Source organism: Sus scrofa, chromosome 1 (genome assembly GCF_000003025.6).
Source record: "Sus scrofa isolate TJ Tabasco breed Duroc chromosome 1, Sscrofa11.1, whole genome shotgun sequence".
Taxonomy (NCBI): Eukaryota; Metazoa; Chordata; class Mammalia; order Artiodactyla; family Suidae; genus Sus; species Sus scrofa.
In genome coordinates this window covers 11,881,210-11,906,989 of record NC_010443.5, presented here as the reverse complement: position 1 = coordinate 11,906,989, position 25,780 = coordinate 11,881,210, and the positions used below count along the sequence as shown (strand labels likewise).

The window sequence follows — 25,780 nt, the reverse complement described above, 5'->3', positions numbered from 1 at the left end:
AAAAAGGAAAGGGGGAAAAAAAATGAAGGGTTGGTCTAGTGTAAGCTGTTCCTTTATCTCCAAAAGCATAACATTAAGAATGAGACTGTGGAAGTTCCCGTTGTGGCTCACAGGTGAAGAACCTGATCAGTATCCATGAGGACTTGAGTTTGATCCCTGGCCTCACTCAGTGCATCAAGGATCCGGCACTGCCGTGAGCTGTGGTATAGATCTCAGACTTGGCTTGGATCTGGCACTGCCATAGCATCTGCAGCTCCAATGGGACCTGTAGCCTGTGAACTCCATATGCCACGAGTATGGCCCTAAAAAGGAAAAAAAAGAAAAGGAATGCGACTGTTGGTTTGGGGCCTTTTAAAGGAAAACTAGAATGGAGAAGCCTGAGTGCTATCCTAAGGGCCAAGCCCACACACAGAGCAGAGAAACACTTTTCCTGGCCTGGGACTGAGGAGGGCGGAGCTGGGATGAAGGGAGGATGAGAAATACCAAGTGGGCTTCTGCCCCCTGACCCTTGGGCCTTGTCCCTGGGGGTGGGGACAAAATAAACCAAAGAAAACTTGCAGATCCCAAAGCCTGTCTTGTCCCTTGGGTTTAGCCCACAGAAGCTTTGGGAGGCCCCCATCCAGGGGAGCAGTGCACTGAAAAAAAAAAAAAAAAAAAAGCCAGTGCTGGACAGAGCCAGAGGTCAGCTCTGAAGTCCTCTGTGCCCAAGGGCCAGGGACTGCCCAAACCTGTCTGTTCCTCAAAGCGAAGCACAGAGCTAGACTGAAAATGGCCCAGGGGGCCAGAAGAGGCCTTGAGAGAAGGGGGCCACAGCCTGAGGATCCCTACTGATGGGCATTCATGGTGGGACTGGTGATGGCAGAGTTTGCTACAAAGACCAAGGTCAGGGCCCAGGTCAAGGCAAGATGGACTAGAGGAGGCCTGGAGAGAGTGTGCCAAGCCCACGTTCCTCACTGAGGCTGGCGCTGCCCTATTCTTAAGAGCACTTTGCCCAGGAGCTCCCGCTGTGGCGCAACGGGATCAACAGCATCTTGGGACGTGGGTTCGATCCCTGGCCTGGCACAGTGGGTTAAGGATCTGGCATTGCCTCAGTGTTGGCTTAGTTCACAGTGGAGGCTCAGATCTGATCCCTGACCCAAGAGTTCCATATGCTGTGGGGCGACCAAAAAAGAACCACTTGCCCAACTCACACCCAGCCTCCTCCTGGAACTTACTTTACATCCAGAGAGGAGAAAAGGGGCAGGGAATTGGGGAAAATCCTGAATTGACAAACTATACATATCAGAAAGGGATTAGATTTTATTTATCTTTTTTGGCTGACATGGCATATGGGCTTCCTGGGCCAGGGATCAGATCTGAGCTGCAGTTGTGAACTACACCACCACAGCTGCAGCAACGCCTGTTCCTTTTAACCCACTGTCCCCAGCCAGGGATCGAACCTGTGTCTAGCACTTCAGAGACACCACCAATCCTGTTGCGCCTATGGCTGCACCTGTGGCATGCAGAAATTCCTGGGCTAGGGATCCATCCCTCTTCACAGCAGTAACAATACCAGACCCTTAACCCATTGAGCCACCAGGAAACTCCAAGACCAGAATTTTAAACCAGAAGAGACTGAATATATTGAGGGGTGAGATTTCTTTTCCCATCACATTTACAGATTGAATCATGTCTCCTCAAAAATTGCATTGAAGGCTGGCACCTGTGAATGTGACCTTATTTGGAAAGGGTCTTTGCAGAGGAAGTCAAGAGGTCATTGGGGGGGCCCTAATTCAGGATGAACGGGGTCCCTTTAAGCAGAAGAGAAGGGACAGGGACCCAGAGGGAGACGCCAGGTAATGACAGAGGGAGCCGGGAGCAATGCATTCCCAAGCCCAGGACCCCAAGGATGACAGGCAGCTGCCAGATGCTACCAGAGAGCCATGTAACACCCTCTCTGCTGGTGCCTTCAGCAGAGACCGAGGCCACTGCTGACCCTGATTTCAGACTTCCGGCCTGATTCCAGAACTATGAGACTGTAAGTTTCTGTTGTTAAAAGCCTCACGTTTGTAGGCTTTTACAGACACCCTAACAAACAAGGACAATTCCAGACTGGAAATGGGGGCTGGTGAACTAAGTGGAGTCCCAGTATGGAAAAGGAAGGACAATTAGGCTTCTGCACCTGTCCCCGCGTTTTATATTAAACTCAGGCATTGAGTCTGTTTTGCATTCTTAGGAAGCCAAGCTTTCATGTCACCTTTTGTTCTGGGCAGCCGGGATATGCTTCTTTCCACATTGGCATTCCCTGAGTTTGTATTTTATGAGTTGCCTTCTGTACATCAAGACCTATGGCAACTGCCAGGAGGCCTTTGCTTTCCTGGTTCTTGTTTTAATAAGCCTGCCTGGAGTTCCTTTGTGGCTCAGCGGGTTAAGAACCCGACTAATCTCCATGAGGATGCCAGTTTGATCCCTGGCCTTGCTCAGTGGGTTAAGGATCTGGCGTTGGGCGTGCGAGGGCATCGCGCGGAGGGACTAAGCAGAGGCTGGGACTCGCCGCCAGGTCCGCTCTCATTCCACGCTGCCTGTCACCCGCCCTCTGGTCTGCCGCCAGGGCCACTACCATGGGAGTGCAGGTGGAGACCGTCGTCCCCCGCCTCCCCGCACCCATCCCTGCCCCAAGACCGGCGCACCTTTCCGAAGCGGCCAGCCCTGCGGGGTGCACTGCCCCGGGATGCTTGAGGGTGGAAAGAATTTATTCCTCCCAGGACAGAAACAAGCCCTTTAAGTTTGCGCTAAGCAAGCGGGAGGTGATCCGAGGCTGGGAGGCAGGGGTCGCCCAGATGCGTGTGGGTCAGAGAGCCAAGCTATCTCCCCAGACTATGCCTATGGTGCCACTGGGCACCCAGGCATCATCCCGCCAAATGCCACTCTCGTCTTTGATGTGGAGCTTCTAAAACTGGACCGACAGGAATGGCCTCCTCCCTGCCTCCCCATTCCTGGATGTGCCAGGGAGGGATCTGGCACCTCCGGCCTCGCAGGAGTGCGAACCGAGCTTTTCCTGACCTTCCGCTGACCTTGTGTAAACATCATCCCTATGTGTGTTCCATCACTGGCTTTGCTCTTTGTATGTGTGTTTCTCCTTGTATGTGTGTTGACCTGAACCTCAACAGAACCCTCATAAGAGAAACCTCAAGTCACATAAACCTCAAGGTAACTCTGTTTAGTTTGTTTTCGTTTTGGGGTGAAGATTTAGTTTCAGTCTTTTGAATGGAGATTTCCAGTTAAGTATTAGTCAAGTATTAAAAGTACAAGCCATGGGTTAACTTTAGAATAGGAATTGGTGCGTGCATGGGGGGGGGAGGGTATGAGAATCTTTATTTTTCTTGGAAGAAATTTTTTATCTATTACGTATTAAACATCCTTGCTGCTGTGCTGCGAAGCCGTAGAAGCTTTTGAAGGCTGAATTCTCCAAGTTGAGAGATGTCTTTAGGTTGAATTAAAAGCCCTATCCGGGAGTTCCTGTCATTGCTCAGTGGTTAGTGAACCTGACTAATATCCATGAGGACTCAGGTTCAATCCTTGGCCTCGATCAGTGGGTTAAGGATTCAGTGTTGCTGTGAGCTGTGATGTAGGTCGCAGGTGTGGCTCAGATCCCCTGTGGCCGTGGCCGTGGCATAGGCCGGCAGAACTCTGATCGGACCCCCCAGCCTGGGAACCTCCGCATGCCTTGGGTGCAACCCTAGAAGACAAAAGACCAAAAAAAAAAAAAAAAAAAAAAAAAAAGAAAGAAAGAAAAGAAAAGAAAAGCCCTACCCAAAATTAAAGTGGGAAGAGGAAGAACCTTTGCCTCCACTGCCCCACCCTCACTCTCCCCTTAAATGCTCTGATGAGAGTTGGATACTGCAGGTGTCTGTCCCAGGGCCAGCAGGGACCTCTGAAGCCTTCCTCGGGGCCTGGCCTTTTTTTTTTTTTTTTTTAATCCTGTGGTTTTTCTAGTGGATATTCAGGACTTTCGTAATCTAGGACTTTGGTAATCTCATAGCTATCCAAGCTCAACTTCCTAAATTTTAAGTACTTTAATCGAAAGCTTAAATCGAAGGTTCTGTTTGTAGACACGCCATCACGACCAGTCCTTGAGTCTTAAGAAGATGATGCTGGTCACCACTGCTTGGGCAGCTCCTGTTTTCTGTTTTCTGATGCTCGGCTCCCCCTGCTGATCTCAGAGTTTCCTGGCTTCTCTCCCCCCACCCCTTGCTGTCCTGTGCAGTGACTTGGTGAGAGAAATTGCTGCGTACTCACCCCTCACCCGCCCCACCCCACATTTGGGTTTCAGGTTTTATTATTGCAATAGAAGTTCTTTATGCTGGCTTTTCTCAAAAAAAAAGAAAAAAAGGGATATGGCCTTGCCCCAAGCTGCAACATAGGTCAAAGATGCAGCTTGGATCCTGCATTGCTGCGGCTGTGGTGTAAGCTGGCAGCTGCAGCTCTGATTCAACTCCTAGCCCTGGAACTTCCACACGCTATGGGTGTGGCCATAAAAAGCCTGCCTGAGCTGACTTGAGTCAGAATTTACACCAGCTGGGGAAACAGCTACAGTTTACAGCCAAGTGTACTTTCCAGTAAAAAATAATTCAGGTCAAGGTCTCACCAGGAAGGGAATTAGTGAAATGATGCAGTGCAATTCCAGTGTTTTCTCCTGTGAATGTGTACTATCAAGGTCCATCTGTTGGGGCGATTGAAGGGCTCCGGGGAAGCCTCCTCCGTTAAATTGCCTCGTTGCTTCTCCAAGTGTCTGAGATCCATCACGTATCATCATTCCTTTGGTTCTCAAAGGCATCATCTGTTTTACAATTAAAGCACAAATATCTCCCGAGAAAGTTCACAGCTGAAGCTCTTAGCAACAGCCAAGAGTTGTTTATTGTGTGATTTCTATCCTGGGACTAGTGGGGAGATGAGGATGGAACAAGGAAGGCCACGGCCAGCTTCCCAGTTTGGCTGAGAGCAAGGTCCTCAAACATCAGTGGCCAATATTCTGTGAAGATCCGTACCATAACAGGGACAATTAACTTGGGAAGCTTGAGCTGTATTTTTGAAATAGAAAGGAGTCCATTAATAAAACAGTGTGTTCTATCCTCTCCCTATGATGGGTGGTCAGGCCCATTCACTCTGGGTCAGCTGCCACTAGCTCTGTGACCACGGCAGGTCACTTATACTTTTGAAACCCCGGTTATTCCTCATCTGTGAATTGTGATGATAAACGTTACCTGCCTCATCAGGTGGTTACAAGGTGTGGATGAAATAAATTTTCATTTTCAGCCCTCAGTCAGTTCGTGTCGTGGACTAGTATCCATGAAGATTCGAGTTCGATCCCTGGCCTTGTGCAGTGGGTTAAGGATCTGGCATTGCTGTGGCTGTGGTGGAGCTACAGCTCCTATTCGACCCCTAGCCTGGGAACCTCGATATCCCACAGGTGTGGCCCTAAAAATACAAAAGACAAAAAAAAAAAAAAAAGCCCAAAAGCACTGAGCCCCAAGTGTTGCCTGGTAGCATGATGGGTTAAGAATTCAGTGCTGCCATGGCTATGGCTCAGGTCACTGCTGTGGCTGGGGTTCAATCCCTGGCCCCAGAATTTCTGTATACCATGGGTGCAGCCAAAAAACATACAAGCGGGAGTTCCTGTGGTGGCGCAGGGGTTAACCAATCCGACTAGGAACCATGAGGTTGCAGGTTTGGTCCCTGCCCTTGCTCAGTGGGTTAAAGATCTGGCATTGCCGTGAGCTGTGGTGTAGGGTGCAGACACAGCTCGGATCCTGCATTGCTGTGGCTCTGGCGTAGGCTGGTGGCTACAGCTCCGATTTGACCCCTAACCTGGGAACCTCCATATGCCGCAGCAGCAGCCTAAGAAATAGCAAAAAAAGACAAAAAAAACAAACAAACAAACAAAAAAAAAATCCAAGCAAGCAAACAAACACTGAGCCCACTGCTTGACTCAAAGTAAACACTCAAGAAATATTAGTATATTATTTACCTGTGCCTTTTCTCTCCCCACGTTAAGGCATAGTTGTTTCTTCATACTTGGCTTTAGATGATTTGTGCTAAAATAATCTGTGCTGTTCCAGAGTCCAGGGCTGTATTAATATGAATTCAGACATCAGTCCATCAAAGAGCAGTAAAGACTCCTCCCACACTGGGCAGCGCCCACACTGTGCCACTCATGTATGTTTTTATCTTTGAAAATATGCTGAAGCAGGAGTTCCTGTTGTGGCTCAGCAGTTAACGAGCCCGACTAGTATCCATAAGGACATGGGTTCGACTCCTGGCCTCCATCAGTGGGTTAAGGATTCAGCGTTGCCGTGAGCTGTGGTGGAGGTTGCAGACGCAGCTTGGATCTGGCCCTGGTTATGGCTGTGGTGTACGCCAGCAGCTGCAGCTCTGATTTGACCCCCTAGCCTGGAAACCTCCATATACCATGGGTTCAGCCCTCATAAGACAAAAAAAAAAAAAAAAAAAAAAAAAAAAAATGCTGAAGTAAAAGACAGCATTAGGAGAAAAGAAATCCCACAATTGTTTACAGCTTGTAAAACATTTCAATACTGCTTACTCTGTGCTTTACAAATACAAAATTATTGAATCTCCATATGATTCCACTGGGTAAACTCTATTATTATCCCCATTTTATACTGAGGCAACTGAGGAGTAAGTCATTTTCTGAGGTCGCGTGGCCAGTGGCAGAAGGGCCAGGAGTTGAACCAGACACTCTGACTCCAGTAGGGCTGTTAACTATGACGCTATGTTGTGAACATCTCACACACGCACACACACACACACGCACAGGTCTGTTTCCACTTTCCTTGAAAATGTGTGCTGGAAGTTCTTGCTGTGACATAACGGATCAGCCATGTCTCTGAAGAGGTGGGATGCAGGTTAGATCCCCCCCCAGCCCAGCACAGTGGGTTAAGGATCTGGCGTTGTCACAGCTGTGGCATAGTTTGCAACTGTGGCTTGGATCTGATCCCTGTCCTAGGAACTCCATATGCTACAGGATGGCCCAAAAGGAAAAAAGAAACGTGTGCTGGTCAGAACTTCATTGGCATTTCTCTCTCTTTTTTTTTTTTTTGTTGACTTTTGTCTTTTTAGGGCCACACCCTTAGCATATGGAGGTTCCCAGGCTAGGGGCCTAATCAGAGCTGTAGCTGCCAGCCTATACCACAGCCACAGCAACACGGGATCCAAGCTGCATCTGCAACCTACACCACGGCTCATGGCAATGCCGGATCCTTAACCCACTGAGTGAGGCCGGGGATTGAACCCATGTCCCCATGCATGCTAGTCAGGTTTGCTAACCACTGAGCCATGACGGGAGCTCCCACTGACATTTCTTAATGTGACCACATCTTCGGATGATAGAGGGTGATATGGCCAAAAAAGGAAGAGGCTTGGTTGTTTTCTTTTCCTTTTCACAGCCATACCCATAGGGGTTGAATTGAAGCTGCAGCTGCTGGCCTACACCAGTCATGGCAACACTGGATCCTATCTGAATCCATACCTACTCTGCAGCTTGTGACAACACTGGATCCTTAACCCACTAAACCAGACCAGGAATCAAACTTGCATCCTTAACCCGCTAAGCCACAAGGGGAACTCCTTGTTTTGGTCTCACCCATGGCATGTGGAAGCTCCTTGGCCAGGAATCAAACCCAAGCCCTGGCAGTGACCTGAGCCACAGTAGTGGCAACATTGGATCCTTAATGTCTAGGCTCCCAAGGAACTTCAGGGCTTGGACTTTTAAGAAAGAGGGCCAATTGCAAACCATATACCGTCTTCTGGGAGGCAGAGGGTGAGGGCAAGAGATGGCATCTCTGAGGTGCTCCAACAGTCTCCTTATCTCCAGTGTCTGAGGAAGAAGCTGAGCAGCCGAGACAGCGAGGAAGAGTTATCAGTCGCCAGCCTGCAGATGAAAGAGGAGCGGAGGAGAAAGGGGATTTTCAGACCACAGTTATGTTAAGCCTGGTCATAGAGGAGCCTAACTTGACGGAAGGAGAAAAGAGAGGCGCTTCCTGCCCCTGAAGGCAAAGCCTTCCGTGGCCACATCACCGAACGGGGCTTTGCCACGTGTGTGTGCAGAGCAAGAGCTGAACACAGCTCCGCAGAGCAGAGAATCCACGTGTGGAGCATGAAATGCCTGGGATGTCCCAGGTCCCCAGCCAGTTACCAGGACACCCCCCCATCCGTCCCCCGGCAAGGTCCACTGTCTGGTCAGGGAGGGATGATAGGGAGGGAGCGATGCGCAGAGCTGGTTCCACCCAGGCAGCCCCTGGAAGATGCTCAGACAGATACCGTTTTTGCTGGGTCCTGAATTGGGAGAGCGACCTCAGGCATTTGCTGCCATCGTTTGGGCAGAACTGATGGCTGTGGCCGTGGAGAGGGCGAGAGGTTTGGAAACTCTAGGGGGTAACCAGGCAAAAGGCTGGAGACCAAACGGTGATGGAGTGGAGGTCAGGAGAGGTCAGAGGCGGCTCCCCAACGGCTTGGGGGGTGGGGTGGTACTGATGGAGGGAGGCAGCGGGATGGGGGGAGAAAGTCTGGGAGACATCACTTGGCAAGGTGGGTGTGGCTAACGGTCACCCCTCCAGGCCGGTGGGAGTCAGGGTAGCACAGAGTCCTTCTCTCTTGGATATTTCTTTTGGTCTTCCTGCAATTATAAGTATTTTTGTTGATGAAATTGTGTTGGATTAGAAATGACATAGGAAGGAGTTCCTGTGGTGGCACAGTGGTAATGAACCTGATTAGTATCCATGAGGTTGCGGGTTCGATCCCTGGCCTCGCTTGGTGGGTTAAGGATCTGGGTTGCTGTGACTGTGGTGTAGGCCAACAGCTCTGATTAGATCCCTAGCCTGGGAACTTTCATATGCCCTGGGTGTGGCCCTAAACACACACACACACACACACACACACACACAAGAAATAGGAACAAAATGTAATGCTCTGTGGGGGTAGCAGGCAGGGAAGAGGCTGAGCAATGGTGGGTCCGGGAAGCTGCCAACCACTTAGATGTACTGCTTGCTCATTGGCTTATTTTCACAGGAGCTGAAGGATGGATGAGCAGACGGCAGGTTTCATCCCATCAATTCACCTTGCCCTTGGGACAATGCCGAGGAGACACAAATGTACCTTGAGGCTTTCCAGGGGAAGGCTTGTTTCCCATGACCTCATCGCAGCAAAAAGAAGACGACTTTCTCAACCACTTCCTTCTGCAGGAGGTAAATGTACGATGCCCTCAGGTTTCTGTGTGAGCAGGTAGCGACAGGTGCTGGTTAGCAAGAATCATGGGGGCAGAGTTCCCGTCGTGGCTCGGTGGTAACCAACCCGACTAGTATCCGTGAGGATGCGGGTTTGATCCCTGGCCTCGCTCCGTGGGTTAAGGATCCGGCGTTGCCGTGAGCTGTGGTGTGGGTCACAGACAAATCTCGGATCTGTCATTGTTGTGGCTGTGGTGTAGGCCAGCAGCTGCAGCTCCGATTTGACCCCCAGCCTGGGAACTTCCAAAAGCTGAAGGTGGGGTCCTAAAAAGGAAAAAAAAAAAAAAAAAAAAAAAAAAAAAAAAGAACCATGGGGGTGCAGTGCCTTTCTCCTAAATTCCAGGTGCAGGTAGGACTCTACGAAAATTAACATCCTTCTGTTGCAGAGAATTAGACTTGAACAAAGAAATTTTCGAAAACACACGACAAATTGTGTTCATCTATTTCAAAGCATCCAAAATTGCTTCATAAATTCTCTTATGGTCCCGTGGGCTAGGAATATACATTTGCAGCTGATAATGACAGTCTGTGAGGCCAGAGGAAAAAAGCAAAGCAGCTCCCTGCACAGACTTCTGCTTCGTCGCCTGTTGTCAGGGCTGCTTGCTTTAGACAAGCCGTCTGTTTTTATTAGGGAATTCCATCAGAGAAAGTGTGTTTGCTGAGACTCTCATTCCAATGACATGGAATAATACTCAACTATGCGAACAGGCTTCCCTTCCCTTCTTGGGAGTGGGTGATGGAAGGCAGGGCTGAGGAAGGAAGTGGATTATTCTAGAGGTGTAAAGAGTAGACAACAACTATTGTCTTTTTTTCCTTTAGAAAATAGTAAAATAAAAAATAGTAAAATAGAAATATTTTTAAAACTCTTGACACAGAAGCAGGAAAAACTGTGGGCAGAAAGATTTCATTCATCCTTTCACTTTGGGGAGCCACTGTAGATGTGGATGGTAGTTTTAAAATCTAGAAGACAGGAGTTCCTTTTTGGCACAGTGGGTTAAGGATCTGGCATTGTCACTGCTGGGGCTCTGGTGACAGCGGTGGCACGAGTTCCATCCCTGGCCTGGAAATTTTCATACGCTGCACCAACAGCCAAATAAATAAATAAATACAGAGTTTCCATCACGGCTCAGCAGTCATCAAACCCAACTAGCATCCATGAGGACACGGTTTGGATCCCTGGCCTCACTCAGTGGGTTAAGGATCCGGTGATGCTGTGAGCTGTGGTGTAGGTGGCAGACGTGGCTCGGATCTGGTGTTGCTGTGGCTGTGGTGTAGGCCGTGGCTACAGCTCCAAATGGACCCCTAGCCTGGGAGCCTCCATATGCCGCAGGTGTGGTCCTAAAAAGACAAAAAATATATAAAATAAAATTTTAAAAAATAAATAAAATCTAAAAAATTTCAATGCCAAAATGATTTTTAAAAAAATTTTTATGCAGATCTGCTCTTTACAGTGTAAAGATACAAACCTAATTTCTTATAGAAAGGTTATGTATAGTTCTATTGAAAACTATATCTGGAGTTCCCCGTTGTGGCACAGTGGAAACAAATCCGCCTAGTAAACATGAGGTTGTGGGTTCCATCCCTGGCCTCGCTCAGTGGGTTAAGAATCCAGCATTGCCATGAGCTGTGGCATAGGTCGAAGACTGCTCGGATCTGACATTGCTGTGGCTGTGGTGTAGGGCAGTGGCTACAGCTCCAGTTTGACCCCTAGCTTGGGAATCTCCATATGCCATGTGTGTGGCCCTAAAAAAAAAAAAAAGAAAAAAAGAGTATTATATCTAATTTAAAAGCCTGGAATGTGGATTTTAAAACTTGTGACTTATTTAAACCTTCTCATGAGAAATTTTTGGTGAAAAAACAAACATTAGCCATGAGGTCAAGTATTATTGCTCTAACTTAAGACAAAAGGTTGATGAATTTATGTATCTGTTAATTCAATAAGTATTTATATTATGTGCTAGACACAAAGTTTAAAAAGAGATTTTTTTTTTTCTGTATGACACCATTTCCCCATTCTATCATTAAAGTTTGTAGATTTCTTTTTTTTTTTTTGTCTTTTTCTAGGGCCACAGCTGCAGCATATGGAGGTTCCTAGGCTAGGGGTCTAATTGGAGCTGTAGCTACTAGTCTACACCACAGCCACAGCAACACCAGATTCAAGCCACGTCTGCAACCTACACCACAGCTCATAGCAACACCGGATCCTTAACCCACTGAGCAAGGCCAGGGATCGAATCCGAAACCTCATGGTTCCTAGTTGGATTGGTTAACCACTGAGCCATGACGAGAACTCCTATAGATTTCTTTTTAAAAATGCTATAGAATGAGGCTAAAGGAATTGAAGGTTAGGAGTTCCCATTGTGGCTCAGCAGGTTAAGAGCCTGAACCTGACTAGTATCCATAAGGATATGGATCCCTGGCCTCACTCAGTGGGTTAAGGATCCAGCTTTGCCCTGAGCTGTGGGGTAGGTTGCAGATGTGGCTCCGATCTGGCGTTGCTGTGGTGTAGGTAGGCAGCTGTGGTTGTGATTTGACCCCTAGCCTGGCAACTTCCATATGCTGCAGGTGTGGTCCTAAAGAGAAGAAAAGAATCACAAAAGAGTCAAGTAAGTCTATATGTATTGACATGCAAATATGTTTATTCCATATATACGTAAGTGTATGATACATAGGGTGCATTTGATGAATATTTACTGTAATTGTTATAGGATACCACAAGACTTTCTTTTTTTTCTTTCCCTTTCTTTCTTTCTCTCTCTCTTCTTTCTTTTTCTTATTTTTGGCTGCACCTGTGGCAAACAGAAATTCCTGGGCCAGGGATCAAATCCGAGTTACAGCTGCAACCTATTCTATAGCAGTGACAATGCCATGTTCTTAACCCACTGTGCCACAGTGGGAACTCCTCTCCTTTCTTTTGAGATATATTGGACCAAGAAGAAACTGGCCAGCATGTAAGTCTGAGCTCAAGGTCAAGTTTTAGCTCACTTAATACCCCAGCTTTGAAACTGAAACCCACAAATTATATATCACCAATTTATAACTTTTAGAGGAGGTACATAACAGTTGGTGTGACTTATTCACAGTACACACCAGGATACCTAAACAGATTTCAGAGCTCTACTGACGAGGAGAAAACTGCTAGTTCAACTCTCCTGGCGGAAGTCCATTCTTCAGGTTGTTTAATTTCAAAACTTACTTCCTTAGTAAATTAAAATGAAAATGAAACAAACTTAAAATGAAACAAAATGAAAACAAACTTAAATGAAACAAACTTAAAATAACATTGGTTTTTTTCAACTTAGAACAATCAAAGTCATGGGCATTTTTTTTTTTTTCAATGGATATGTCTTTTGAGGGTGAAGTCCAAGGTTCAAGTCCAAGGGTGACGATCTTGTCCATACACCAGGTGGCTCCACGCCAACAGCCCCCAGCTTCAGTTGTGGCTTAGATTATCTTTGTCCACAAGCAGGGGTTGATCTGGTTTTCTTCCCTTCAGACCCACTTAGAACTATGACATCCAAACCCCAGGACTTTCAATAATAACAATGAGCAGCAGCATTTATGTAACAGAAAGTTAGCAAGACTCTGCTGTTGAGGGGTGAGTGGCAGTGACTGAGCATAGTAAACAGGGCTAGGAGGAAGCACAAGGAATTCAGGAAGAATCCAACCAGAGAATCTGTGACCAAGTCCAAGAACAAGTTTAATGGGTGAGGGAATTGAAAAAGTGGAACTCGGGGCCATAAAGGGAGACTTGAGAGAAAAGGCGTGCTCATATAAGTTCAGCATTTCACAGAAAGGTTATGGGTTCAGCAAACACATTTCCCAGGCTGAGGGCTTCAGGGAAAGTAAATGCTGGCTATGTAACTGGCCGGTGAGCAAGAATTGACTGGACATTTTTAAGGCATCTAAGCATTATAGTTAGTACTTTATTTTGAAAACATTAACTTTTACATTTTCAGATATGTTTCAGACTAACTTTCTAAGTGATGAAAAATGAAACAAACTTAAAATAACATTGGTTTTTATCAACTTAGAACAATCAATGTCATGGGCATTTTTTTTTTTTTTTTTAATGGATATGTCTTCTGAGGGTGAAGTCCAAGGTTCAGATCTTTCACTGGGTCTCAGGAGGTGTCTGCATATGGGTTACACAGAAGCTGGACGAGTGCATTGGTAACTGGGGCTGACTTGCTCAGAGCTTAATCCTCTTTGGAGATGCTTTCCAGCCTAGGGGTGGAGTGGAGACAGTATCAGCCCTGGCCGAGAGAGATCCCCGTGGCATTAAATGATGTTTTGTTTTGTTTGCTTTTTAGGGCCGCACCCGAGGCATATGGAAGTTCCCAGGCTAGGGGTGGAATCAGGCTGCAGCTGCTGGCCTACACCACAGCCACAACCACAGCCACACAGGATACATGCCGCATCTGTGAGCTACACCACAGCTCATGGCAGTGCCGGATCCTTAACCCACTGAGCGAGGCCAGGGGTCGAACCCACATCCTCATGGGGTTCGTTAACTGCTGAGCCACAAAGGGAACTCCTAAATGATATTTTTAGATCTGGAATCTTGACCCATCTTCTAAACAGAGACCTTTTATTATGGGGTAGTAATTCTACCAGGCAACCTTTTGTTTTCTATTTTTCTTTCAAGGATCTATCAGACTGTGGTAAAGGCAGCCCCAGCATCCTCACCATCCACTCACTTCACAGCCACCAAAACTCTTCAGCTACAACATCCTATTATTTTCTAAAAAGTTGAAGAGAATATTGGCTATAACCCCACTCCCTAGAAATAATCATTTTGTTTTATCTCCTTGCAGACTCTTTATACATAAATGACCCACGTGAGCAGGTATTTAACTCCCCCCCCCACCCCGGCTACACACATGCAAGTGGTTTGAAGGCAACACAGGGTGGAGCCACCACATTGGGTTAAACGCAGCTTTTTTTTTTTTTTTTTTTTTTTTTGTCTTTTTGCTATTTCTTGGGCTGCTCCCGTGGCATATGGAGGTTCCCAGGCTAGGGGTCGAATCGGAGCTGTAGCCACTGGCCTACACCAGAGCCACAGCAACGCGGGATCCGAGCCGTGTCTGCAACCTACACCACAGCTCACGGCAATGCCAGATCGTTAACTCACTGAGCAAGGGCAGGGACCGAACCCGCAACCTCATGGTTCCTAGTTGGATTCGTTAACCACTGCGCCACGACGGGAACTCCACGCAGCTTTTTAGATTGTAATCAGGCCCGCTGCCTTCTTTCTTTCAGGAGTTTGAAAAGTGCCTTGAAGTGGCTCCTGGGAGAGGCAGGCAGCCTTCCTTGAAAAGGCTACCCCCTGGAAATCTTGACTTCCCCCAAATTAGCCTGAACCCCCTGGCCAGCCGCCTGCCCACGCTGGAGAGACGCTGGGCTTGAGTCAGTGTGGTCCTAGCCTGTTTACTGGATCCTGAGGGCTGGGAGGGAGGCTGCGCGGAGCCTGTTACCATTCGGGGCAAGAAGTAATAGAACAGCGCTTAGTGGAAGTGACCATGACTGAAAGCCTCGTTCTCGCCCACAAACAGGCTATAAGCTGAACTTGAGCTCCGTGGAGATAGGTATTGAACACAACCAATTTTTTTTTTAAGTTTTATTGTTATTATTATTGGGGTATTTTTTTTGTTTGTTTGTTTTTGGTCTTTTCTAGGGCTGCACCCTGTGGCATATGGAGGTTCCCAGGCTAGGGGTCTAATTGGAGCTGCAGCTGCCAGTCTACACCAGAGCCACGGCAACACCAGATCTGAGCCACATCTGCAAACTACACCACAGCTCAGGGCCACGCTGGATCCTTAACCCACTGAGCAAGACCAGGGATCGAACCTGCAACCTCATGGTTCCTAGTCAGATTCATTTCCACTGTGCCATGATGGGAACTCCAAACACAACAGTTCTTGACTGGTATTGCCACTGTGTGTGTGTGTGTGTGTGTGTGTGTGTGTGTGTGTAATGTCACTTCTGTAACCAGGGGGGCCCAGACTGAGGCAGGGGGTTTACTTGCAAGAGATTCTCTTCCCGTAGGTTCTAGGAAAGAGAGTTTCAGACAAAAACAAAAACATGTGCTGTGGGTGTGGCTCTAAAAAGCAAAAACAAACAAACAACAAAAAAAAACTACAACTTTCAGAAAAACCAAAAAAGACTTCCAAAAACTAGAAAGGTGCTTTAGAGAACTCTTTTTGACAGAGAACTCAGAGGAGGGAGGACTTCGTTGACGCCAGTGATTCAATATCTTGCTACCAAAAAGTCCAACAATACTACCCAGTCCTGGAAAGATTTGCAAAACAAATTTCAATTCTGCTAACATTGCTCGACACCCTGTAGGTGCCAGAAAATGTACTAAGTTACTGGGGAATAAAAAGATGGATTCGCTTGATCCCTTACTTCAAGGGATTTAGATTTGAATCACTTCTGTATAAAGAGTCTGCAAGAGGATATAACAAAATGATTATTTCTAGGGAGTGGGGTTGCAGCCAATATTCTCTTCAACTTTTTAGAAAATAATAGGATATTGTAGATGAAGAGTTTTGGTGGCTGTGAAATGAGTGGATGGTGAGGATGCTGGGGCTGCCTTTTAAAAACCAGGCTTTTCTTGTCTTCGCCAAGGGTGAAAATTTGAATTATCCTGGGAGTAGATTTGATTGTGTGTGTTTGTGTGTGTGTGTGTGTGTGTGTGGTGGTCACACCCGAGGCATGTGCAAGTCCCCCAAGCCAGGGATTGAACTCACACCACAGCAGTGACCTGAGCCACTGCAATGACAATACCAGATCCTTAACTGCCAGGCTACCAGGGAACTCAAAATTTGCTTTGACTGGGGTTTTGGTTATGTTATGAGGAAGCCCATCCTGCTTTCAGCTGCTGGTCTCCACCACAGCCACAGCAATGCCAGGTCTGTGACGCATTGATGACTATGCCACAATTTTTGGCAACACCCGATTCTTAACCCACTGAGCAGGGCCAGGGATCGAACCTGAATTTTCATGGATATGGTCAGGTTCTTAACATGCTGAGCCACAATGGGAGCTCCTGATCCTGCTTTCGAAGGAAGATGACCCAGCATAATTTCCTGATCATTCCTGAGCTCTTCCCTCTCCACCTTCTTTGCTGATCCAACCCCATCCTTCGAGAGTTCTGTCTTTTCCAGGCTTGCCCTCAGGCATCTCAGCCAGGCCCAGGTTAGACGCTAGTTCTCTGCACCTGTTACTGCTCAGCCTATGTCCCCAGGTCCAAACTCTGTTCTGAACGTATGTTTTCCGTGTACCCTTCCTGAATATACCCTCCAGTCAGTCTTTTCTCCTTCCACCCTCCGCCCCCAACTAGGCGGGCACTTAATATCTGGCAGAGGGTTCTCATTGTTCTAAGGATAAAATCCCAAATTCTTAACATGCCTGCGAGAGCACGCGTGACTGGTTCTTCTCCGCTTCTTTGGCCTCATCTCCTGTTGCTCTGTCCTTCCTCCTTTTCCCTTCGGATGGGCCCAGCTCTGCCTCACCTCGGAGCTTCAAATTCACCTTTCTCTGGATGATCCGCCTCAGTCACTCCTTCAGAGCTTCACTAAAATGCCGCCTCCTCCAGGCCGTCCTCTCTCCTCCTTCAGACCTACATTAACTCTCCTTAGTATGAGCTGTGCATCTTTAGCAGAGACATAAAAGGGACTGTTCATAAAATGATTTACTCTTTCCCTAAGGTTTTTCTTGTTGTTGTTTTAGGGCTGCACCTGTGGTATATGTAAGCTCCCAGGCTAGGGGTCGAATGGGAGGTGCAGCTGCCTCCTACGCCAGAGCCACAGCAACTCGGGATCAGAGCTGCATCTGGGACCTACACCACAGCTCATGGCAATGCCAGATCCTTAACCCACTGAGGGAGGCCAGGGATTGAACCAGCATCTTCATGGACACTAGTCGGGTTCATTTACTGTTGAGCCTCAGTAGGACCTTGTCTCTCAGATTGTAATGGTTACACAGATTTTATCCTTATTGCCTAGCGCAATGCCAGGTGCTGAGAAAAGTCTCCATAAGTGCCCTAATAAGTGAGTTTTGGTATCAAGGGGCTAAATTTTTCTTCCTAACCATGTCCATCTTTGCTATAGACAGAGCTTCATCTCTGCATCTTATGTGTTATTTAATGGGGTGGGACTAAGATTGAGGACTTGGAGAAATTCTCTCTCCCTCTTTCTCTCTCGCTAGGGCCTGGTGACCTTGCAGCCTGGGCTCTGGTGGGGGGCGGGGGGGAGGGCGGGGGTGGTGCATGCTGGTGGCCTGTAGGAGGCTTGAGCTAATGCGAGATGCCCTGGCATGGTTTTGCATCTTTGGGACTGTTATTTGGTTTTAACTTTTTCTTTCCCCTTCTATAATTCCCTTGTGTGTTTCCCTGAGCCTTCTGTTAAATTTGGTTGACCCTCACAGCGTGGTCACAGCTGTGGTGTGAGAGACTAGGCCAGGAGGAGGCCATGGCTCCCCCTCTGGGCAAAGCTGTAGGAGAAAAAGCTGAGACCGCTTGCAGGAGAGGGAGTGAGCAAAATGGCCAGCAGAGGGAGGCAGGGCCAGCAGGCGAGCTTTGGAGAAACGATAATAATGACATAGAATGTGTAGGCATACGTTGGGAGGGGACCGGGGGACAGTGCCTGGACTTTCTGAGGTTACAAAGTGTGCCAGTCCCTGGGAGGTGCCGTGAGGCTGTCCCTGCCTGAGGCTGGGGTTCAGATCTGGTGTGGCTATGGTGGAGGCCAACCGCTGCAGCTCCCATCCAATTCCACCCCTAGCCCAGGAACTTCCATTTGCCTCAGGTGCGGCCCAAAAAAAGGTGTGCCAGTCACTGATTGCCAGTCAGCTCCAAATTTGTCCTTTCTGTCTTCTCAGTCAAAAGGGATCTGGGCCTTTTCTGGAATTTCTTTTGCCAGCCGGCTGGTTGCTAAGCCTTGTCAGTAGAGGGCATGCGGGAGGCGTGGCAAAGGGATGGAATTCTGCCGGCGGGTTGCCCTGTTCGTGCTCCTTGACCTCCTGCATTTTGAGCAGTTTCTCCAGCGCCAGGATCCCACAGTTCAGGGCAGCACCCAGGAGGCACCTTGCTGGGCACTCCGGTGGCCTTGCAGCAAAGTGCTCCCATGAGGCACCTCCCTCTGAACAGCTTTCCCCACACCCTAGAGGGCAGACTATCAGCAAGTTTCAGAGGGTGGATTTCCAGCAAGTTCCACTGGCAATCTTGCGGTCACCATGGTGACTTTCCTGCCACTTAGTCACAGCCATGCCCTCTCCAACAGGGTCTGAATCTTAGCCTGGGATAGCCTTAGCCCCAGGGCCAGTGGCTGATTTCAAAATCTTTTCTTCTTTTTCAGCCACACCCTCGGCCATACAGAAGGTGCAGCTGCAGCAACACTGGATTCTTAACCTATGTGCTGGGCTCGAACCCACATCTCCACAAAGACAATGGGGACCATTAACCCACTGCACCACAGAGGGAACTCCTAAAATCTATTTGCTCTTCCTATTTTCTTTGAGTTCTCTTCTAACTAGTCAATCCCTCGTTGCTCCGAATCCTGTCATAGGTAATAATTCTTTACAGTAAACTTTTACTGCTTAATTGCCGTGTGGTTCCTTTCTCCTGATGGGTTCCAGACTGATTCCCACGGGATGGGGTCAAGCCTCTGACTACTTGTCTATCAAGGGAAGGTGTCCCTAGACAATTGGAGGAGGTGTAGACCTTCGGGTTATGTGTATTTTCCCAGATTTGTGCAATGAATATGTTATTTGTTTAATCAGAAAAAAATATTTTTTTGAGACAGTGTGAAAAAAACACTGTCCAAGAAGCAAGGGTGACAAACATAAAGAAGATTCTAGGGTGGTAGGTCTGTGCTGAGGGGGAAAAGCCTCTGAGAGGAGGCGATGACGATGCCTGAGTGGAGTGGGAGGAGCTTCCCACCGGAGCCCCGGGGCCCTGCAGCGACAGGAGGAGGAAGCGCCCATGCAGCGGAGCAGGTCACTGAACAGAGCCTGTGGCAGTTGAAAGTGGAGAGCCAGGTCACCGCAACGCCTTGGGGCTTCATTTAAAAAACCGTAGGCCTGTGGGTGAAAGGTGATTCCCTTCGTCTTTTAGACTGTGGTCAGCTGTGAAAATCCTTCTCGAATATCTCCAACCATCTCCAGGTTTCACTGATGAAGGGCCCTGGCGGTTGGGCTCTGAAACGCCTCTCTGGGTTTGTGCCCAAGGCCACGCTTTTCCTGCGGCGGCGTCTCCCAGCCCAGGATTGGGAGAGACACGGATGCTGAGGCAGGTGGGTTCGAAGGCGAAATGAGTCCCCTGCGCCGGGTAACTCTGGATGGCAGACTCACTCTGGATCTTCCTGAGGCCGCTGGGAGGTTAGGGTCCGTCTCTCCTTCACGGCGCTCAGGCTGGCGTGAAGCTGGGACTCTGGGATCCCCTCGCATTTAATCGCACCGCCTTCCCCTCTGAGAAAACCCTTCCTAGTCCGGCCGTGGCGCCTGCTTCTTGGAAGCCCCACGCTTGCACGGGAACTACCTCTTTCTCCTTCCCTCTCCTCTCCACCCAAGAGCCTCTGTGCAGGCAGGGACCGCGACTGTGGGAACCCAGCCTTCATTCCTGCTTCTCCTGAGCGTCCTCCCCGCCGCCCCATCATCCGGGCCCCCTGGATCACTCAGGTTTCTCTCATAACCCCCGCAGCATCCATCTGGAGAGTCCGAATTCCCCGGGACTCCGCTCGAGGGTCACTTCCATAGAGGCTTGGGAGACGAGCCGTCTCTCCTGCCTGCACGAGGCTGCCGATCCCTCCCGCCCTGTCCTGAGCGGTACCCGCGCAAACGTCTGCTCCACGCTCAGCTCTTTGGGGGAAGGAACTGGAGCTTACGCGTCGCATCCACGATGGCAGGCGGAGCGCCTAGTTCCCGGTAGGCGCCGACTCGAAGCTCGAGGAGTTCTCGGTTGTTCTTTCGTTGGGACGTCGTAAAAAGAAAGCGCCAGCCGGGCTGGGCAGGCGGGAGAGCAGGGCCGCCCGGGTGGGCGCAGCGGGGGATCAGCGCGGGTTCGGGGGGCTTCGGGGGGGCGGGGGGGCGGGCCGGGCCGGGCGGCGGGGGCGGGGAGGAGGCGGGCCGAGCAGCCCTGGAGGAAGGTGCGGCCGCTCTCGCCGCCAAAGGCGCGGCGCGCGGGGCGAGGGGCAGCTGCGGCCGCCGGAGGCTTAGCGCCCGCGGGGCACGAAGTGGCTCCGGCAACTTCTCCAACTCGACCGGCGCCGCCCCGCGTGCCCCCGGGACTCCCGCGGGAACGGCCGTGTCGCGGGCGGGGAGCCCGGGCGGGTGCCGGGCGCTCCACCCAGGTAAGGGGGGCGGCGGGGGGCGAGGGCCGGACCCCGGCTCCGGGCGGGCGGGCCGGCCCACTCCTCCGCTTTGTTCACCGCGCTCTCTTCCCCCGGCGGTGAGCCGAGGGTCGCGGTCGGGATCGCGCGGTGGCAGCGCCCCGGTACGTCCCGGACCCCCGCGCAGCCTGGCGGGCCGGAGAAAACGCTTCCAGGGCGCTGGCCCTCGCGGTGCTCTGGTGCCCGCCCGGCCTCCGCCTTAGCGCGTCCGAGCCCCGAGCCCGGCCTCGTGAGTGCGGCGGCCGAGCGCCCGGGAAGGTGCGGGGAGGGCGCACCCCACGCCCGCGGCTCAGCTCCCCGGGTTCAGGGGCCCCGAGGCCGGGGCCGCCGGGCGGGAGGCGGGTAGGAGTCCCGCCGCCGCCGCCCCGTCGCCTCCCCGCCCGGCTCGGCTCCGAGGGGCCCAGGTGCCAAGTTTCTGGGAAAGCCGACACGTCGTGTCGCAAACGGATCATATTTACCAAAAACAGTTAAGGAAGAAAAAAGGCCATTCTTCCAACAATTGACGACCGCAGCCGCCTGGAAAGTACGCGAGTCCGATGATGCCACGGGGTCCTTTCTCTTTAAGAAACAGTGAAACTTAATCTGGTGTGCGTCCTTGCCGCTTTTGACTTTTTAAAATAGCAAAATAAGGGAACTTAATTGGGGGGAGGGGAGGCTGCTTGGTCCTGAAGGTAGCTCCCTTCGCCTTCACGCTGCGGCGCTGCTTTGATGACAGTTGTAGTTTAGGCAGCCTTGGGTCGTGATAAGACCTTTATTCATCATGTGGCCAAGGTCTTGGTTTCTCATGCTGGTTCATCCCATTCTACCGCCTGCTTCTCAAGTGCCACTGACATAATCCTTTCCACGACAGCACCTGGTTACCTCCCTGTCTGATAGGGGTATGCCCCAGGGCCTCTAATAAGTTTTAAAAATTAGTCTCCCGTGTTTCTCACAGGTGCATGCCATATGCTATAAATATCTCAGGTCCAGGTTCTGAATGAAAAGTGTCCATTTCTGGGAATTCCCATCGTGGCTCCGTGGAAACGAATCTGACTAGCATCCATGAGGATGCAGGTTGGATCCTGGCCTTGCTCAGTGGGTTAAAGATCTGGTGTGGCTGTGGCTGTGGTGTAGGCCAGCGGCTACAGCTCCAATTTGACCCCTAGTCTGGGAACCTCCATATGCCAGAGGTGTGGCCCTAAAAAGACCCCCCCCAAAAAAAAAGTCCATTTCTGGTCATCTCACTTGAGCATAACCAGTAGCACTTGTGTGCATAGACACTTAAAGACATTTGCTGGTAAATCTTTAAACTTTGTATGTTCTAAAACGTCTCAAGATGGGTGCATTTCTAAAAGCAAACTTCTTTTCCATTGGCATTTATCTGCTCAGCTTATGGGGTGAGACTTACTGCTTTAGGGAATCAGAGTCCCTAATTACCTTGTGATTGGTAAATGTAAAAAAAAAAAAATAGGGCAAGGTGTAATTGAAGAAGAGCTTAATATTTACAGCTGCCAAACAAGGCCCGAATGACCTGAGAATCAGGTTTCAACACTTTAATTTGCCATATAAAATGCTTCATAATTTGGCCCCTGCCTGCCTTGCCAGCTTTGGCTCCCAGGTCTCCCTTCCCCCTCTCCGCTTACACACGCAGACGCACAGGGACACACAGCCAGACTCTTCAAACTCCTTCCAAGCTGTCATTTCCAGACCACTCTCTGGAATGAATGAACATTCTGTTTATACCGTTCTTCCTCAGCTCGCCCATCTGTTGATGACACACCCGTCCTTCATGTGTCAGTCAGACACCTTCTCTAGCAGCCGCTCCTTCCTCATTATCTGCAGGCAGTTAAGCTCTTTCTCCAGCAGTCAGTGCCTCTACTAGAACACGGGTGTGTGTTTCACTCCTCTGGCCGTGCTGCCTTGTAGGACTGTGAGTTGGTCACTGCACAAGGTCATGCTGTCCAGTGGGCACGTGGCGGCTGAAACCCAATGTACAGTCCACTTGCCAAGCCCCTGGTGCCCTCCTGCCCTCGGGAGGGGGCCACCTTATCTAAGGGACCCAAAGGCGCCGTGTGGGCTGGTGGTGACCCTGCTTCAGCCTCTCTGTACTGTGGTGCTTGGCACCCATCACAGAGCCTGTTGGAGCAGGAGCTCAGTGAGGATTCCTTGAATGAGAAAAAGAAAGCGTCATCCCTCAGATGTCTAGAAAGAAGCAGGAGTTTGGGGACACATTTCTCAGGATGAAGGGGGCGTCAGGTTGTTCTGGCCATTCAGGTGATTCTTAGGCATCGTCTCCTTGATTACAAGGAAGAATCTGGGCGTGGGAACTCACAGGTGGGTCAGAGGTGGGTGCCGACACGTGGTGAGCCTCCTCAGCTGGCTACTTTTCAAGGCGCCGAGGTCCAAGGAGGATTTGCTGGTGGAAATAAGGGTACATGACTCTTAAAAGTAAGGCTGGGAAGAGCTTTGCTCACATGAACATGTGTTCATAAATTAGATGACGTGCCCTTTTGTGTACAAGAACTGAAGTCACCCTGAAGTGATATATCACAGAATTAAAAAAGAAAGAAAAGAAGGCTTTGAATTGGATCTGTTTAGGCTCTCCAATGAGAACAGCATGTGAGATTACAATTTACACATGAAAAAATGGAGCTTTGGGGGGGCAATTAGCAAGCTCAGTTGGCTGCAAGATTCTTAAAAATGGTCCAAATTTGTATGTACTTAAAACCTCATAATTTGTGGGGGCATTCTGGAGATTTACAAAAAAAGTTTACTGGCGTATAGTTGACTGAATAATGTATTATTGGGGTTTTTTTTGTTTGTTCGTTTTGTCTTTTTAGGGCCGCACCTTCTTCACATGGAAGTCCCCAGGCTAGGGTAGAATCAGAGCTATAGCTGCTGGCCTACACCACAGCCACAGCAATGCGGGTTCCAAGCTACCTCTGTGACCTACACCACAGCTCATGGCAATGCCGGAGCTTTTAACCCACTGAGCGGGGCCAGGGGTCGAACCCGAGTCCTCACAGATACTAGTTGGGTTCGTTACCACTGAGCCATGACGGGAACTCCAGTTGGGAAATCTTGACGGTAGAGACTGATTTTACCATCTCAGGGAAAAGGAAGATTCCCAGTACAATGCCTTGCGCAGGTGATAAATGTTTGCTGAATGAAGGAATGAGCCAATGGAAAGCTTACTTTATCCAGTACAGCACAATGCAGAGTCTTCTGGAGTCCATTTGAGTGGAATTTGGCCATATTTGAGTCCTTAAATGCCATCAAAGTGTTGGATAAACTTGATGGAGGAGATGGGTGTAGGAACTGTTTTCTGTAAAAGAAGCCAGGGAGCTCCTGGCAGAGAGTCATCCACAGAAAAACTCAGGATCTGGAATCAGGGGGTCTGTCCACAAACCAGCCCCCGTTCCGCACGCCTTGACCGTCGCCAGCCTCGGTTTCTTCCTGGAGCCTCCCAAGTCTCATAGTTGTTCGCCGGATCGTGTGAAAGCACTTTGCAAACTTTAGAAGACTGAAAAGTCGCAAGGGGCAGAATCTAGGACAGGCTGTGCCCGCAGGCCCTGCGCTGGGCTCTCTGTACCCATCAACCCGCTTATTCCTCAGGGCAGGGCAGCAGGGCTCTCGTTGATTGAGAAGGATTTAGCCTCAACAGCTGTCCTTCCAGTGGAACAGGTCCTTTGGTGAGCCCCCAGGGTATTGCTATCTTTAGTCTCTGAAATTCAGTAAGAGAACCTTACCTAGAGAAGAAAGGCAGGTGACATAAAAGCACATCACTTGGCTTTAGGCAGAGGAGTGATTTGCATTTCAGACCCTCTTGAAGCAAGGTGAGTGGTTTTGAGAAACCAAGACTGGCAGAAAGCAGATGAGTTGCAATTGTGGAGATGGTCAGAGGCAGTGGGAACACAGCAGGGCAGAGAGCCCTGGCATCCGAAGGAGCAGGGGTGGCCTGGGGGAGTGTGGAGGGTTGGGGGCGGGGAGTGGATCCAGCGAAGGATATTCACTGACCTCAGCGACACAGAGCGAGAAGGCTGGGGGTCTGGGGGGGCCCCTCACCCAAGTTCACCTCCTTAGGAAGTGGCACTGCTGAGATCTGACCCAGGTCTGATGGCACGTTCCTTCCTTTCTCCCATCTGGTCTCAACTGCTAATGGGTCTGCAGTTGTAAAGGCGTTGAGGATTTTAGGAAAAACAATGGAGAATTTGAACCCTTTTATGAGTTCTTTCAGAATTTTAAGAAAGAACAAAAAGTGCCTGATCCGAAGCCCTCCCACAGACTAGGGCCAGTAGACATAGCCTGGTGCCTGAACCGGTTTCCTGCCAGAAGCGTGTAGTGTATTTCCTATCTTGGATCCTGCCTGGCCTGGGATCCAGCCCACTCCTCTCCAGGCATTCTGTCCAGCTGGAAATTGGTCTGCTTTGTTTCCATGTAGGAGGTTTGTAGATTGAGTAACAGAATCTGGACGGCAGCTTTCTTTGTGTTTTTGTGGTGTTGGATCACAAGGTTTCTTTCAGATTCACGGCTAGATTTCTGAATGTGTCTCTTGGACATGGTTCTTCAAGAGTTCCCATTTATGGCCTTCGCTTGTGGCTCACTGGGTCAAGGATCTGGCATTGTCACTGCTGTGGCTCTAGTTCCTGCCGTGGCGTGGGTTCGAGCCCTGGCCTGGGAACTCTCTCGTGCCATGGGTGTGGCAAAAAAAAAAAAAAAAAAAAAAAAGAGTTCCCATTTCTAAGTGGCTCCTTTGCATTGGAAATAAGATGTAAGGCTAGAATTTCGAAGATTCTCATGTCATCAGTAGTTTGGGAAATAGCATAGTAAACAGCCCTGGAAATCTCCAACTGGTAAAAGTTAGGATTCCCAGTGACTTTAACATATAGTGATGAATTTTACTCAATATTTTGTTATCATTATTTTATTTATTGGTCTTTTTAGGGCTACACCCAAGGCATATGGAAGTTCCCAGGCTAGGGGTTGAATTAGAGCTGCAGCTGCCAGCCTACACCACAGCCAGAAATTCGGGATCTGAGCCACATCTGTGACCTATGCTGCAGCTTGTGGCAGTGTTGTATCATTAACCCACTGGGCAGGGCAAGGCCAGGGATGGAACCCACATCCTCATGG

General features: G+C 49.5%; 2 protein-coding genes across 9 annotated transcripts in view; both read left to right on the top strand.

The window, feature by feature from the left end:
- The window catches only part of SCAF8 (SR-related CTD associated factor 8), a 234,328-nt gene extending 215,446 nt beyond the window's left edge, over nucleotides 1-18,882 (top strand). The window contains exons 22-23 of the transcript XR_002338279.1: nucleotides 9,064-9,239; nucleotides 18,638-18,882. The gene's annotated coding sequence lies outside the window, so the exon portion shown is untranslated. The remainder of the gene's footprint in view (nucleotides 1-9,063; nucleotides 9,240-18,637) is intronic.
- The window catches only part of TIAM2 (T-cell lymphoma invasion and metastasis 2), a 249,364-nt gene continuing 232,704 nt past the window's right edge, over nucleotides 9,121-25,780 (top strand). For 2 of the 8 annotated variants that reach the window (XM_021071973.1, XM_021071933.1), the window contains exon 1: nucleotides 19,021-20,204. The gene's annotated coding sequence lies outside the window, so the exon portion shown is untranslated. Of the gene's footprint in view, nucleotides 9,240-19,020; nucleotides 20,205-20,414; nucleotides 20,630-23,610; nucleotides 24,484-25,780 lie in introns of those variants that run through there. The other 6 variants (XM_021071956.1, XM_021071941.1, XM_021071938.1 and 3 more) reach the window with 5 other exon arrangements.